Source organism: Squalius cephalus (genome assembly GCF_949319135.1).
Source record: "Squalius cephalus genome assembly, chromosome: 9".
In the NCBI taxonomy this organism is placed as follows: domain Eukaryota; kingdom Metazoa; phylum Chordata; class Actinopteri; order Cypriniformes; family Leuciscidae; genus Squalius; species Squalius cephalus.
Genome location: NC_137130.1, coordinates 21173492 through 21187973, shown reverse-complemented (window position 1 = coordinate 21187973; position 14482 = coordinate 21173492). Strand labels below are relative to the sequence as shown.

At 38.1% G+C, this 14482-nt stretch overlaps 1 protein-coding gene across 2 annotated transcripts in view; it reads left to right on the top strand.

Annotated features, from left to right (window-relative positions):
* Nucleotides 1-14482, top strand: part of LOC307164505 (uncharacterized protein) — a 103004-nt gene that overhangs the window by 17281 nt on the left and 71241 nt on the right. Inside the window, exon 2 of one of the 2 annotated variants that reach the window (XR_013822295.1) lies at nucleotides 238-316. The exons of the other annotated variant lie outside the window; for it this stretch is intronic. The gene's annotated coding sequence lies outside the window, so the exon portion shown is untranslated. Of the gene's footprint in view, nucleotides 1-237; nucleotides 317-14482 lie in introns of those variants that run through there. 2 annotated transcript variants of the gene reach the window in all.

Below are 14482 nucleotides of genomic sequence, written 5' to 3'. Positions count from 1 at the left end.
AATTTTCTGTTGAATGTTTTAAGCTTGATTTTCCAAAAGATTTTCCTTATCTTTATTGTGGACACTTTTTTGTTGGTGATCCATAAACCAACATGGACCAGTATAGAAATTCACGTTTTGTGTAATCTGTTGCTTTCATACTCCACATGATGCTTTGCTCATCTCTGTACATGTATGTTCCCATTTTCTAATGTGCTCAACTTTCACTGACTTTCTCCCCTCCTCTTGTATTTTCAGTCAGACAACATGTTGGCCAGCCTGGTGTATTTTCTGCTGACCCCAGGAGTGTTTTTGTGTGGGAGGTGACATTGTTTCCTGACCCTGGGGAGATCCTGTCACGATGCACACTCATCTGGTCTCTGATTGCTTTCTCTTTCTCCTTGTTTTTCAATAGCACACTATATCTCTCCCTTCATCTCAACACGCTTTGCCTCATGAGGAGCAGTTTCACCTTGAGCGGCTCAGAGTTTGATCCGAGCACCGCTTTGCCCCATCCTTAGAAATACAGGTTGTTCACGGGTCAGCAGACTACTAATGACTGTTATTTAAGGTTCTGCTTTTCCACGCATCTGCAAGCGAAAACATCTTCTTTATGTATAATAAACATTCAGCGGTAACCTTGTTGCAACGTTTAGTCACTGTCTTGTCTTTTACCTTGGATTATATTGTACATTCGAGTTGTTTTCTGGCAATTTTGTCCTCTTTCTTTTCTGTTGGTTTCTTTCCATTGTTCATGCTCTATTGTGAGCTCAGTGAATGGAACAACATTGCTGCATGTTTCCTGTCAGTCATGTTGGTTTTAAAGGAGAGTGTGAACTCATCGACTGTTGACTGTTGTGGTGCCGTCAGAGCTGTCCATCTCTCAGTGTCAGCCAGTGAAGTTGTCATTTCCAATGTCATTCTGACATGGAAATAATCAAGCGGAGTCAAAAATGTTTCACCCTCCTCCTCCAGCACCCACTTTGAAAAATGTTTGTGCTCCTACTCACGCACCTCATGTGGCTTTCAGCTTGTTGATCCTCTTTATGAGGCTTTGCGACTTTGACATTGGATCTTTTTTTGAAGCGTCCTCTGCTATTTTGAAGTTATGGCATATGATTAAACGTTTTAGCGTGTTAGCAAAAAAAGTCAATTTGCTCATCCCATGGCTTCTGACTCCAGTATGCCATGGTTCAAGGCTAGAAAACACTTCATGACATCAAAATCTGAACAGATCTTAAAACACTAGGCATCATACACTTGTTGACTTTGTAAATGGTTGCAGAGAAAAACTGGGCATCACACACTACCAGTCATTCCGAACACAATAAACTTATACAGAAGTGAATGCCTTGTTGCTAGGAGATGGCGACGCATGACAAATGAAAACAATGTTTGTTCTAAAATCAGCTCAAAATAGTTTGCTGTCCTCCGGCTGGATGGAATCATAGTCTCTGCCCATCATACACTACATGATTTTCTGCTAAATCTATCAACTTTCTCAAATCTGCAGACTTTCTGCAACTTGCGCAGACTTTTCCAGTCTGCAAATGGAGACACAAATCTGGGCAAAAATCTCTTGTGTATTTAAGCTTTTAAAATGAGTATTTCTACTCTACTCTTCCCAGCAGAATACAGAGTTAGCAGACTTATATATAGACCAATATAAAGATCTCTTGATGTTTTTATGCCTGGCAATAATGCACCAATCGTGATATGATCAAGAATGGAAAGCAATTCTTACAGTTTTGTATAATACACTCTGATGTGTACAAGGAAAATGGCCTCTTTAGTCTGGTGCCAGTGCTCGCAGCCTCTGGTTTGACAGTGTGTGTCCATTAGACTGGGGTCAGTTTCACTTAGAGAAGGCTGAGACGGAGCCCTTGAGGCCTTGGAGTCAGAGGTTGAAGGTAACATAGAGAGGCTTTTTAGATCTAATCCTACTGAGGTACTGTAGACTCTTCATCTTCAGACAGATTAGGGTTGATCCAATATAGCTGCCAGAGGGATTACTGGCGGCTCTGTTTTTGTCATGCCCCCTTGATCTCTTTTTTGTTAGGAAGTGTCCCCCTGAGTCTCACATCAGATGTCTGGGCTATGTTCACATTACAGGTCTTAATGCTGTGTTCCAATTTTATGCTCAGATCTGATCCTTGTGCTGCTGCTCACATATTTATCTGTGTAAGAGAACCGTGTTTGTCACCTGCCCTGCTCTCTCGTAGCATCTCTTCACTGACTATCCACACACAGGTTCTCCTCCTATTGTTTTAAAGCGCTGCTATCACTGTCAGAGTGGCGTAGTGGTTAGCTTATGTGCTTAGACACATTTGAATTGTGGTGCTTATATGGGTGTCTTTGGCTATTACTAAAAATATTAAAGTGATAATGTTTGTAACAACAACGATAAATGATTATAATGAATATGGTCGCACATTAGTTTAGGGTCCAATTCTCAGTATTAACTACGACTTTTGCCCAATGTAGTTGTTAAGTTTAGGTATTGGGTAGCATTAAGGGATGTAGAATAAGGTCATGCAGAATAAGGAATTAATATGTGCTTTATAAGTACTAATAAACAGCCAATAATATGCAGGATAATAAGCAACTTGTAAATAGTGAGAATTGGACCCTAAACTAAAGTGTTACCATTATTATTATTATTATTATTATTATTATTATTATTATTATTATTATTATTATTATTGGTCTCTCATATGGATGTCTTTGTGTATTATTATTATTATTATTATTATTATTATTATATATATATAATTTCCCCCCACACAATATTAAAATAATAATAACACTACTACTAATAATGTATTATTATTATAATACCCCAACAATATTTAAAATAAAACATTTAAATAATCATTTAGGATTATTGCTGCTGTTGTAATAATTTTTATTAAGATGCTTTTGCTTTTTTGTTTGAAAGTTATACTACAGTGTTTGTTTTTAATGGGGTGTCTTTGCTCTTATGTTGGGTGTTGATGAATGTTAGGGGAGATCCACCATCTGTTAGTGATGGACTGAAGGACTTCAGTGACATCATGTTTGTCCTGTCATCCCCAGCTGCATGGCTCCACCTGTTTACGCCATCTCAGGCTGACACACTTGTCACAAAGCCAGAACATTCAATTTCAACATTTATTTATGGATGGCACCTTTTTCATCCATTTTTCAGGTGTTAGTTGAATAAGAATGAAAGAACCACACAGCATTAAAAGGGATAGTTGAAAATTCTGTCATTTACTCATTGACTCGTTTCCAAACCCATATGACTTTTTTCTTCTTATGTAGGACATAAAAGAAGATATTTTGTGAAATATCTACCAACATCTTCTTTTGTGTTCTGCAGAAGAAACAAAGTCATACAGGTTTGGAACAGCATTAAGGTTAAAGGACAATTCACCTTAAAGTTACAGTGTCTAGAGCAAGGAAAGGAAGAGGAAGTGTAACCACGGAGTACTGACAGAAGCATGTATGTCTAATCATCTCTTATGAGCCATATGTGCTGGATTCTAATATAGCACTGTGTTATTCAGGGCTGATGTCCCATGAGTCTCTGCAGAACCGTCAAGCTGATGAGACAGCTTTATTTTTTCTCTTCTATTAAGTGATTTTTAATCAACCCAATGTTTGCATGAGGATGGCCCAGGGGACCTGACCAGAGAGGATGGGTTTTTGAAGGGCAGACCCTGGGGAGATCGGCTTTAACTGCAGGAGGTCTGGAGATGCTCAAGATGAGGATGTCCTATCGGAGACGCCATAATTAAAAGGTTAAATCTCTTGCATTAAACCTCATTGGTGAGAATTACATCAAATCTAGATTACTTCTCCTTAGTTTTCTCGATTCGGATCAGCTCATGTGTGTCGTGAAGCTCTTTTGGATGGATGTTGCCATCACACAACGGTGGACATCAGCTCTTTTTCAGAAAGAAGGTTGCTGTTTTTCATTTCAGTTGATTTAATCTTGCACTTTTCAAACAGACCTGCGGCCACTGCTCTCCATCTCACTTTATTGTGTTACAGCCTCAATACACTCAGCCAATTCCTGGTGTCCCTGCTTAGAGAAAAACACACACGGGCTGCCATGGCCCCTTTGGCATGTTCAACAGTGAATTGATGTTGTGCTGACGCTTTTTGAGGGACATTCATTGAGCATGAGGACACTTCTATTTCCCTCTATGCTGTAAACCAATTATTGTGTCAGCCCTGGAGAGCACAGCAAGGTAAATATCAATAAGTTTTGTGATGCATACCTGAATTTCTCCATCTATCCACGTCAGCCAAAGTTGCGCGCACGCACGCATCCTTCCACAGTGCGCGGGCGCGTGCACGCGGTCCAACAGACAGCGGTGGGGAGATAACTCCTAACTTTGTTTTGACACTTTTGATTAAGGACCATTGAAGGGACACCTGTACTGCGGAGATGAACAATAGCCGGGCCCCAGGAGAGATTGATTTTCTGCATGAGAAGAGGAGTCTTTGTCTAAAGCCACACGCTCCTTTCTTATGCTAACGAGCCATGGAAGATTTCCAATTCAATTTCACCTGAGCGCTGGTCAGCTCTCCGCTCTTTTGTGCGGCGTCCCTCGAGCCCCCCAACACACTCACACACGCACGCCCAGCTGCAATTTGGCTTTGGTGGGTGGGGAGTCCGCAGGGAGGTGGATGGAAGATTGACAGGTGGCTTGGAGCTGTGATATCTCTTGGTCCTGTTGCATCACAGAAGAAGCGGTGTCAGCGTCCCAGGCCTTTACCTTAAAAGGCGGATCAGGGGCATGCTGGGATTGATCTGAAATACCCTGATGCTTACAGTGTGTGCATGTTTATACAAAGCCATTAGTGTCAATTCTAATTTATCCGCTCTGGCATGATTTATACCTCTGCACAGACTTATCCCGGACAGCACAGAGATATTAAGACGAAATGATGACAAGAAGATTCACTTATTTTCATTTTTATTCATGCTTTTAGTGTTACTGTAACTGGCAAGCATTGTTGGTGATGCAACAATTATACCCAAACAATAACAATGTTGTAATCCTCTATGATGACTGTGCCTTAATATTTACAATCACAGGACTCTGGAGCTCAGCTCACTCTCTTCCAGTAGTTATGCATTGTGCCTTTAACTCCTTAACTCCTTATTTAAAGGGGTCCTGTCATGCTTTTTCACTTTTTCAACTTTAGTTTGTGTGTAATGCTGTTTGACCATAAAAAAGATCTGCAAGGTTACAAAGCTCAAAGTCCACTCCAAAGAGAGAGATTTTATTTAACAATATTCACTTTTCAAGAACTACAGCGAACGGCTCGTTTCGACTACAACACGTTTTGTCTGGATCTCGTGAATTCACAATATTACTCATTTAAATAATCTGCGGAATACGCAAAAAAGGGGGGCGATGCCTGATTGAGCTGCTGCTATGTCAAAGAGACGCTGGTTTTCTATCCCTTTTCCAAAACTTTTTTGTTTGACCTTCCTAAGGCTGACTAACTTTGAGAGGTTAAAATTTATTTTAAACACTGTTCCTGAACATTATAACCCCAACGTTTATCTGTGTGCTGCACATTTTACCTAGAACAGCTTCTGGAACAAAAGAGAGTTCAATGCAGGCACAAAAGCTTCTCCTTAAATGGAGCAGTTCCCACTTTGTCGGGACAATCTGTTGTTTGTGGACCTTCTCTGCTTGCCTGCTAGCCAACATTAGTTGATATAGTGTTAACTGTAGCTTTTGTTAGCTCTCGCTTTTGTAAGACTGTTCACCGCCCCTTGGGGAAAATAACCATGGTTTTGTGATCGATTACTGTTTGTATTACCACATGGTGTATAACATCTTATTCTAAAATGTATTAGAAAATTACACACACAAAAAAAAAAACATACCACTCTGAAATGCCCTGTGAAATCCTTGCAAAGTCCTTGCATGAAATCCATTATGGACGATCCTCTTGTTTGTACATTCTTAAATCTGAATCAGGCTTGAATTTTTTTAAACTGACAGCATCCTTAATATTTACACCTGAGCAGATGAAACTCGTGGTTATGGTAACGAGCGTGACATTTCCCGAACACGCGCTAACCGGTGCCAATCACAACACACTGGGCCAGCTTACTAATCACAGCACATTTCGTATTTTGGAAGGAGGGGCTTCATCGAAACAGGAACTACATGGTGCGTTCGGGCCAGACTGGGGAGAGAGGTGCTATAATAATGTAAAATATGTGAAAAATAATGTTTTTTTTAACTATTAAGCATGAAAGCATATTCTAGTACACTCCAAACACAAAATCAAGACTTCATAAAAGGGCATAATAGGACCCCTTTAATATTTACCTTATGAATCTGTTTTATTTTTTATTTATGTATAGTAGTCTATACATCACAGTTGTGTCACAGTTTTGTCATAATTTACCTACCCTCATGTCATTCCAAACCATTCCAAATGTCATACGACATTCTTTCTTCTGCGGATAGAAGAAGATATTTTGAAGAATGTTTTTGCCCATACAGTCAAAGTCAATATGGTCCAAAACAACACTGCCATGGTTGCTTAGTACATACATTGACTTTCATTGTATGGACAATGTTTGCATTTCCAGGAAAAAATAAATAAAAAATACCACAGTAATTTCACATCCTGTATGTCTCTTCTAAAATTTAAAAAATTCTCAACAATGTCTCAAACAGTGCAGATTTGTCAAAATACCAAAGTACACAGTCAGAGTTTTCAATATCTCTCATCAAATTCTTTGTTTGAGTTTATCTTATAGCTATATACCTATATATCTATACCTATAGCTCTATCACTGTATGCCAGAAATTCTTATTTTTGTCCATCTTTTCTTTCTCCTACAATTTTTTTATGCCGGAGACAACTGATATATTAATTAAGGATAGCAGTGATTTTTTTGTAAAAACAAACGAGATACTAAACGTACTAAATATTTCTATTTTCTAGTACTTTATTTATTAGTGTGTAGATAAGAAATGAATTATCTGCAAACTTAATTGAAAATTTCCCCTCTTAAAGATGACCTTAATTAAAGCATAGCCGGATTATGGGGGTAAATGGCACAACGACTGATTAAGATTTTGTAGTGACTGAATTCAGGCAAATGATAGAAAGAAATGCTCTTATTAATACAATGCTCACCCTAAAGCTGAAAATTAAAATGTGAAATCTAATACTTGAACAGAGTTTTTCAGCTCTTTTTCTGTTTTAATGCTGCTATAGAAATTAATTAGAGATTTGCGCTGAGTTAGTCAGAAAAGCAAGTGCTCTTTAATGAATTTTTTCTCAGTTGATAGAAAAGCACACATGGATGAAACTGATCCAAATAGTGCTTTGTTTTGGGTTAACGAGCACAGAGCTCTGCGAAACCTGATGACCAAGTCACTCAGATAATAATTCGTCTTGTTCCAGATATTGAGTTTGTGTTGAGGAGAATTATTAAGGTTTCGCGCATTGTTTTTCTTCTGGATTTTGTTTACACGATTTAGTGTAACTATTTTAAACATTTTACTGATGTGTATTTTTACTGAAGTGTTGCCAAGACTTCATGGTGGCACCTCAAATGGCTTATATAAAACAAGAAATTTATGATGCAATAATCTGCAATTATGTTGTGCTATCATGCAAGAGTGACTCAGCCATTAACGATTTCCCTCCATCGCATAGCGAACTCTTAATTAATTTGTTGCTTATTTGAGCGTACTGGTTTTCCTTCTGTATCGCACGTCTTTATTAGGTAATTCGATACCTCAGCTAAAGCAACATGTAATCTTTGCCCAAGGAAATGATATATTTAGTGGCAGGGGTATTGTTGGGCCTGTTACTGTGAATATGAAAAATAATTAAGGCTGTTTGATCCTGAATAGACGCATGACTGTTCTTTGAGACGTGCTTTCTTTGGACTCAGACTGTAAAATCGTTTGAGTGCTGTTTCCTGTGGCTCTTTGCACCATCCTCTGAGCGCAGTCTGAAACATGCTCACCTCCGAAGCACACATGGGGCCCTACAGGCCCCTCTCAGAGAAAAAGGGAAATGACTAAAAAGAATAAAGGAAAAATTGAACAAACACCGTTCCTCCTGGGTTTAGTGTCTTGGTAAAAACCCAAATCCCCTCTTTTTTATTTTTTTAGACTCCAATGCCGATTCTACGCCTGCCAATCTTAAGAACAGGATTTCCTTGGTCTGCTTCCCATATTCCTGTCTTTCAGTCTCCCTCCTCCTCTCTGCAGAGCTGGAGGCATGATTAGGGGTGTTCAGCTCCTGCCCCCGCATGTTGGTTACAAGATGCCCCCTTCTCCTCTTCAACTCCCTCGAACGCACAACCGACATTGCTTACCTTTAGAAGCAGTGGGTCGCTCACACGAGCACTTGTTTTATTAATTCGGTCTGATTCACGTCTTCATCACCTTCAGTCATTGATTACTAAATTCAGATCTCAGGCTTCTTTGGCGTTTTTAGGATGAGAGTTGATTCAAGGCTGCCGAATCACAAGACTGTCATCATCAGAGCTGAGAGGAGAAACATGAACTGAATAATCAATCAGCTCATATGAACGTCCAGTATACCGTACACATTTGTTTTGCATTTTTCTTGCCGTGCGGCAAGACATAATGTAAAATAAGTTTATAAGTCAGTATAAAAATCAGACATTGCTGCATGTGAGAATGACACAGAAACAAGTTTTTAGTCTTTTTTTTTTATGATCCCATATTTTTATCTAATTTATCTTCATTATATAATGTATTATTAAATCTAAGAAATGTTTGCTTTGTGAAAATATGATATTCAGTTTATTTCTCTACAACTTTTAACAAAATTGACGCCCAAAGTGCTCTACAATTAAAAAAGAAGATAAAGTAAAAACTTTACGAGCAAAACCTCTTATACAAAGGAGAAACAGGTGAAATTTAAGTAAACAATGCAACAGCGACATTTTTATCTTGCAGCATATTTTTACTAAATTATCTGAATGATTTCATTTTGCTGTTTAATATGAAGCAGCATTTTTCACAACTGATCTTTAACATTTTTGGGACTGAAGAGGTTAACTGTGCAATGTGCTGGTTTTGCCCCTAGTTCTTGTCCACTATGAACTGGAAATAAGTCTGTGGATCAGACACATGACCTGTCCTTTGCTTTTCTTGAGTTTTAGTCCCCTAATGACCATTGGAGCTGTCATTCAGTCACTCCGGCTCATACATCAAAGTCAGACACCATTACCAGCCACTGTCCTTTCATCTATGGAAGATGAATGTAAAGCTGTTATGCGATGCCGATCAAGTTCACGTGTAAGGTCAACAGTCACCCAAGGGTCCATTTGAGACGGGTAGAGGAGATGAGGTAAAGTTACACCTGTTAGAGGAGACGGGTGCTGCATTAATTAGGTTTAATGACTCCTCCTCCTACTCCACCCAAATTTCAGTCATCTCTGTCCTTCTAAAAACCTACATCCTCATTTTCAATTCCTGTTTCATTAACAGTACTGTAAATGATTAGATTTGTATAGCAAGCGCTTCATATTATTTGTGTGAGGGCTTGTAGTAAATAAATCAGAATGGGGCATGTTTGTGTGATGGTTAAATGGTTTATTTCAGAAGCGTCATGCACATGGCCCCCTCAGATGTCTGAGCCAAGTGGATTTTGATTGGTTTGACTGATTAACAATAATACAAATAATGTGAAGATCAAAATGAATCTGCATGATTATTGTAGTTTGAAAAGTGTTTGTCTAAAAACCTGTGGCAGAAATATCCCATATTCACGTACATTTGGTCTGCGTAATCAACTGTCAGATCATTAGCTTTAAGACAAGACACTAGGAGGTGAATAGGGTAACATTTTTAATGAATAGATATCACCATACTTTCTCCAGCTGATTAATCACAGTAAATTAAGACAATTATTTTGTATTACAAGTTTTCTGAAATGTTGCTTAAATATGCAAATTATGCATTATCTAATTAAATATGCACTAATTTGCATACATTTCTAGACGAGAAATCTGCCTGGTTCAAAATTCTTGTTTCATTTTGTTGACATATTAGAGCTAAAGTTTTTTTTTTTTTTTTTTAATTAAACACTTGAAATATGTATTTTGGATGTTTTCTTTCCACTAATTTGACAGAAGTGGAAAACATAATAGCCTAAAATGTGCCTGACAAAACAATAGTTTTGCTTGTAGTGTCTTACCTTAAACAGAAAACCTAACATCATGTTACTTGAAACTCACTAAATTTAACATCTCAAAAAGAGTTGTTATAAAAATTAATTTTACATACATTTTTGTTGTTGTTCAAGAATTGTTTAAAAGCTTTGTTAACACTTTGTTACAGAATCCTTGTTACACGTTACATATAGTTACAACAGTAATAACTATAAATGATGGATAATTGCATGCAACTAACCCTGACCCTATAGTAAGCACATTACTCAGTATGTGTAATTACACTGTAACACAGACGCCTTAAAATAAAGTGTAACCAAGTTTTTTCTGTTAAATCTCGAATTGGACGAAGTGACCCAAGAATGCCACTGTAGGCAGTCGCATGACTCGTCTGGTTTATATAGATGTTAAGTGGCTCTATTTCAGTGCCATATAATGCAGTGAAGAAAAGTAAAAAGTAAAAATATTTAAGGCGCATGATGTCTTTTTGAGATGAGCTTTCTTTCTGCAAAATAGTTTGAGTGCTGTTGCGTGAACTCTGTGTCCTGACGTGACTAGAAGACCCCTCGTACTGTAAGGGTATTACTTGACCTTTGGTGTATACTTCATAAGCATGCTGTAATTGTTGACCGGAGGGGTTGTTTATTGGATAATGGGTTAGTCCAGCAGTATTTATTGGCATAGAGTGGCGGGGTATTGGCGTGTAGTGTGCTGTAATTGTGTAATGTGGTTGCTGTGGTTGTGTATTGGTCGGACTGTTCATTGGCGTGTAATGGGATCATCCCTCTGTGCTGCTGGATATCATAAAACCCCATCAGTGGAGGGAGTGGATGATGCACCGGGAGATGAGAGGCCTAATCCTCTCCCTCTGCTTTCTGCTGGAGGGGGAACTCTCTCCCTCTCTCTCTCTCCCTGCTTCTCTCCATCACTCTCTCTCTCCCTGTATTATTATCCCATGCTTGGCGTCCTTCCCCTGCTTCTCCCAGTGCCAGCCAGTGGGTAGAAGAGGCAGCAGGGGAATTTAGAGTCTAAATATACTCACCATGGGTAAATATGTCCGCTCACACTGAGAGAGAGCAGAATAATCCTACAGGCCTGAGAGAGATTAGAGATTTCCATGTTTAATCCACTCTCCCCCTCCCTCAGGTTGGCTGTTAGCAAGTGGGTCCTCTCTGCTTGTCATGTTGTTCATTTTCCTGGCATATGATCAGGTCTTTTTAAAAGTTGGCCTCAACGTTCAATGTTTTCCATATACGGCAAGAGCGAGAGGACAGGAGAAAAATTGAAACTGTTGTTGTCATGACTCGCTCTACTTCAGCCAACACATTGTTTAACTCAAATTGGAAGATTTTATCCGTGAACAAAGGTTGTGAAAGTCAAATGTCAAGTCCAGTAAAGTGATTATATTATATTAAGAGTTTATATTTAAAAATATATTTAAAAGAAAAAAGTGGTAAAACGGTTAACATGAGTTAATGAGAAATACTTCTAAAGCATTTATTAGTCTTACATAATGCTAATTTCTACATTCACTGATACATTATTGTAATCAAAAGTTGTTTATATTATTTAATGCTAACATGAACTAACAATGAACAGTTGTATTTTTATTAACAAAAGTGAATAAATACTGTAACAAATGTACTGATCATTGTTAATGTTAGTTAATGCATTAACATCACATAATAACATTAACTAATGGTACCTTATTATAAAGTGTTACCAAAAAGATTAATAATAAGCTAATAACTATAAAAAGAGAATTAAATTAAGCTAAGAAAGTCAAAGAAAAATAAGCTAAGAGCAGTAAAATAGAAAAGTTCTGGATTGAAGTTTATCATAAAAGTTACAGCACAAGCATGGTCTGCTCAGACTAATGACACACAATGTTCAACAGCGTGCCTTTATTGAACTCAGTGTGTAAACATACAACATTTCCTGCAACTGGAAATGTGTATAAAGTATAAAATGCATAAAAGTGAAAATTGTGCATCAGTCTGTCCAAAAACAAATATGCAATGGCAGGTAAACAAATGTTCTGAGCAGGGTGACATACTTTTTAAAAGCATATTTATTAAGTAATTTGGATTTAATTGCAGAGATTTCTAATTTATTCCATTTGTCTATTTTTTGTTTGTTGTTGTTGTAAAAGGACACTATTGTTTTTATGTAGATTTCAATTATTTTGCATTATTTGATATTTCAGGTTTAGTACATTTCACATTGTTGCTAAATTGCAGATTTTGCATTTACATTTTTAGCAGATTTAATTACTAATCTGGAATTTGAGATCCAGCAGCCATTAAATCCTCAGTCCTGGAGTCGTGAATGTGTCTCGTATGATACGGATGCTGCGGTGCTCAGTATGCAGTCAGAGTCAAGACTCTGCGGTGGCTCCTCAGTCAAAAACAGCCACCCCTGTTTTTATGCAGACCTTGATTAGTTTACTGTCGCCTGATTAGAAATTAATTAAAATGATGAAACAGACTCCAGAGGGGAGGTGGAGGGACGCTTTAAGGGGGGGAGGGGGCTGATGACTTTCATACAGCCATTGTGCCTCAGTCCGAAGGGATGCTCTGTGTGTGTGTGTGTGTGTGTGTGTGTGTGTGTGTGTGTGTGTGTATTTGTGAGCACAATAATCAGAATACCACTTATGGTTGTTAGAGTAAGGAAGAAGGCCGGTTATGCCGTGTGCGGTCCCTTCCCCCATCGCTTTGTGTTCTCTCTTTCTTTTCCCCACTCGTTTTCGACATTTCCTCACAGATTCTTTGCTTTTGTCTCCCTATTCCTATTTCTATAAAGCCTCTTTCAGTTTTTCCAACTCTAATCGGTTAGATACATTTTTAAATACACCATTTCAGTAGCCGTGGCTGTGTGCAACATGTTTGCAGTCTAATAAACTTGAGGCTGAACTCCTGAAGCACCAAAACATTGGCAGAGATACAGCTAGACCTGGAGTTAATTATCAAAATTGCTGTAGACAAGCCCACTAACATTATGTAATGATAAATACCGTGCCATATTAGGGCCTGATAACATCAATGTTGTGGATAGCAAGCAAATTGCCGCTCCATAAGCGGTTTATACAGCTGTTGCATTTCTGCATTTCACAGATGAATGAACCTGTAATTGGAGACTAATGAAGCCCGGAGGGGCTGTGTGGCACGGAGCGCTCACTTCGCTATTTATTTAACTGTGGACTCTTCAGATCAAAAGGCTCCTGTGTTTACCCCATGGCTCTGTGGATCATCTTTTCAATTTAGCCTGACAACCACTGAACAGCAATCCCTCAGAGACAGACTCAATCTCAAATAGGTGAAGAGAGAGAGTGGTTAGAAGCGAGTGTGTGTGTGTGTAGGAGAGAGAAAGGGAAAGGTGGAGGAGACAGCTGTAGTGGGTGGAGGGAGACACGGAGAGTATTGTTTTATGACAGGAATTTATTTGATAGAAAAACACAGGATTTGTCTTGAATTGTCTTGAATATTGACATGCCTGTCATGGTGTCAGATTCTTTAGTGGTACACTCGAGTGCTGCTGGGATTGACAATTCTCTCATCTGTTGCATGAAGTGCCACTGACGCAGAAACCACTGGTTGCAAACATAACTCTCAGATGTTGTTTGTAGAAGCATCAACTTAATGTGTATGGTTGTTTAAAAGGACTGTTCACTGAAATATGTAAGTTCTGTCATTTACTCACTGTCATGTCATTCCAAATCAGTATGATCTCTTTCTTCTTGCAGAAAACAAAAGAAGATATTTTAAAGAATGTTTCAGCTGTTTATGTCCATACAATTAAAGCCAGAAATTCACTGTAAAAAAAAAAAAAAATATATATTTCCAGTATTATGGGGTGGCATATGCCTGTATTTTTTTTTTTTTATATATACTGTAACTGTATTTCATTAGGTGATATAATGTTAATATATACCAATCTACATGAACAACAAAAATATGCTTTTTACCTCAAAATATACTGATAATCGCCATAATATTATGGGTGAATTCACCATCAAGACAAAATACCATCAGGGTAATACACATGATGACAGTAAAATAATGCAATAAACATTAAATACATAACACAAAACATTCTTACAGTTGTACTGTGGCATTTAAATTTTTTTTCTGTACACATTTTTTTTGTGTGTGTGTGTGTAAATGAACACAGTACAATGTAAGTTATGTTATGCAAGTTATGTAAAGTTATTCACTAATGTGCACAGAGCCCAAATTATATCAGACGCCACATCAATAACATCCAACCTCAATGGTTTTTGAGTGTCACATGACTTGGCGTCATGACACAAGCATCAGT